At 37.2% G+C, this 2,500-nt stretch overlaps 1 protein-coding gene across 1 annotated transcript in view; it reads left to right on the top strand.

The window, feature by feature from the left end:
* Positions 1–2,500, top strand: part of LOC122792265 (probable beta-D-xylosidase 5) — a 970,913-nt gene that overhangs the window by 79 nt on the left and 968,334 nt on the right. The window contains exon 1 of the mRNA XM_044060016.1: positions 1–81. This exon is cut by the window's left edge and continues 79 nt beyond it. The gene's annotated coding sequence lies outside the window, so the exon portion shown is untranslated. The remainder of the gene's footprint in view (positions 82–2,500) is intronic.

Below are 2,500 nucleotides of genomic sequence, written 5' to 3'. Positions count from 1 at the left end.
AGTTTGAACTTCAGTGCAATGCCTACATGTGGAGCAGCAGTGCTTTAAGAGACCAGTTTCTCGCTGTCATTTTTCATCCAGGTACAGTTTAGTGAAGATTCATCAGGCTGAGTTATACAGTCCTATATTAGGCTATTATTACTGCAGAGTCTCTTGTGCATCCTGAGTGTTTCTAGCCAGTAAAGCAATGAGAGAGAACTAGATTAATTCCTGTCAGAGTAATATTTCTTCTTAAATATAATGCACTAAAGCACCTTGGCTAAATGGGTTAGACAGAATTATGCCTACATACACAGAATGCCAGCTAAAGGCTATTCTCACTTAAAGTTTTACTATGTACATTGAAAAGTAAACAATGTTGTTTCATGAATGCTTTCCATTTGTTTCCCTAAAACTACTAGTATTAGTTTGTAAGATATTTGTGAGCATGTGCGAATGTGATTGTCTATACATATATAAATGTGTGTGTATGTGTGTGTGCACACATGTGTCTGTGTGAATGTGTGTGTACATATTTATCTGTGTGTGTGTGTGTGTGTGTGTGTATATCTGTGCATGTGTTTATGTAGCTGTGTGAGTGTGTTTTAATCTTACATTTACACTTAGCCATCCAGCTTCCCTGTGAATGTAATTTTCTAGAGAGGCATCTTTCATATGTTGTCCAGGTCTCAACAGTTTCAAAGTAAAATCCATACCTTCTACGAAATCTGAATATGCAGAGATGGAATCCATATTGCAATATAATATATTTTACTTTTAACAGTCTGTACAGTATTTCGCAAGCTGTTGTTTCTTGCTAAATCAGCTGTAACATTTGTATTGCTGCTGAATAGAAAGTTTCTGTGGATTAGTATCCTCTGGCATGGTTAAGAAGTTTTTAAGTGAAATAAGGGAAATGAGGATGCAAGGCTAAGCTTCTTAAGATGCTCACAGATCAATAGCCCAGTAAGTACCTATGAATCTATTAAAACACCGAACTTGTTTTTAGATAAGGGCTCCTATGTTAAAACCTCATTGTCCCTGTATAATTCCTTAGTTATCCATATTCTTATTGCTACTGTTTTCTTTGACTGACACTCTGATCTCAGAGCTTACTCAGTTTACTTACCTCAATATCTCAACTTTTTTTTTGTTATTCATTAACATACCTTTTTTATTTGTATGTTACAGTGTTTTATTCTTACATTCTGACTCTGTGATTTTTCCAGATAATTACAGTCATGTTTTGAAATGGAACGCTAGAGCTATCCCTCATGGAAACCTCAGCGGCTATCTTAGTGTTCAGATCTCAAGAGTAACGGCCTCCACTAATGAACCAAGATAGAAGCAATCCTTGAATTCAAGCATCAGAAATCATTTGTGGTAGCAATCCTTGAACTCAAGGTTTATCTCTGCCTTGGTTCATTAATGGGCTCTATACTGAATTTAATTCACTTAGTTGCATATTGCGTGACCCCAAGCAACTCTGTTTCGTATCATCTCTTGACCACCAAACATAGAGGGTCTTACCTGACAATAAATACATTTAAAAAATTCCCATGTTTACAGTTCTTCCATGCCTATATTATATAAAAAGTACGAGTTTCTGAACTAATCCAAGAGTAAGTTATCCTCGGTGACCATACATGACAGTAGCATAATCATTCTAGACATCATTTCTTACACCTTTGATATATTTTCTTATAAACTTCTTATTCTCTGGGAAGGGAACATCAAGCTCCTCAGACCTGTCTTCATATAGTTTCTTCTTCCATCCTCTGAATGTACAGACATCTGGTTGTTAGCAGTGTACTGGTTATAACAACATCCAATTCATTATTTTTCAGTAATTTGTTTACTTGGCGACCCCCACGAGATACAAATGCTTTACAGAGAGGAAACCCAGCAAACTGTTTAATCATATGACTTACTTAAAATCACACTGTATACAAGTGGAAACTGAGGGGAGCAAATCTTACATTATGATAATACTTGTTAGCTTTTTTGCAGTTAGCATGAGGTTTGTAGCTGACCAATGACAGCAACAGTACTATATTGAAGTTGGAGTAGTTTATGTTAATATTACTGGGAAGATTCAGAAAAGTTTCCTTGAGTGGTAAGATGATTTGACCTCTTGCAGCAATCATTTCCAGTTCAGCGATAGCCCTACTGCAGTGCTGTAACACAAGAGAGGAGCAACAGTGAAAGGATTGTCTCTGTGGTGCTCTCCAAATGCTGAGGCATGCTGGGTAAGTGGCCTGTGCTAATTAGTCATGTGCCCCCCCCCCCAGATATGCTTATTGTAAGGCATTTATGCTCAGCTGCATAAGGTAACTCATCCAGTTGTGTTAATGAACATGGTCAAATGTTCACCTTCACCCACTGCTTTCAATGGGTGAAATTACACTAGAGCTAAGTACTGGGAAGTTTAGCGGACAGGTAGTGGTGGTCATACCTCTCAACTGTCCAGATTTTTACAGAATGTTCAGATTTTTCCCTTATATTTTTGGTCTGTTCCTCA

Source organism: Protopterus annectens, chromosome 1.part2, assembly GCF_019279795.1.
Source record: "Protopterus annectens isolate FY-2018-M chromosome 1.part2, PAN1.0, whole genome shotgun sequence".
NCBI classification, from domain to species: domain Eukaryota; kingdom Metazoa; phylum Chordata; order Ceratodontiformes; family Protopteridae; genus Protopterus; species Protopterus annectens.
The sequence above is the reverse complement of the archived record's forward strand: the minus strand, read 5'-3'. Positions and strand labels throughout refer to the sequence as shown.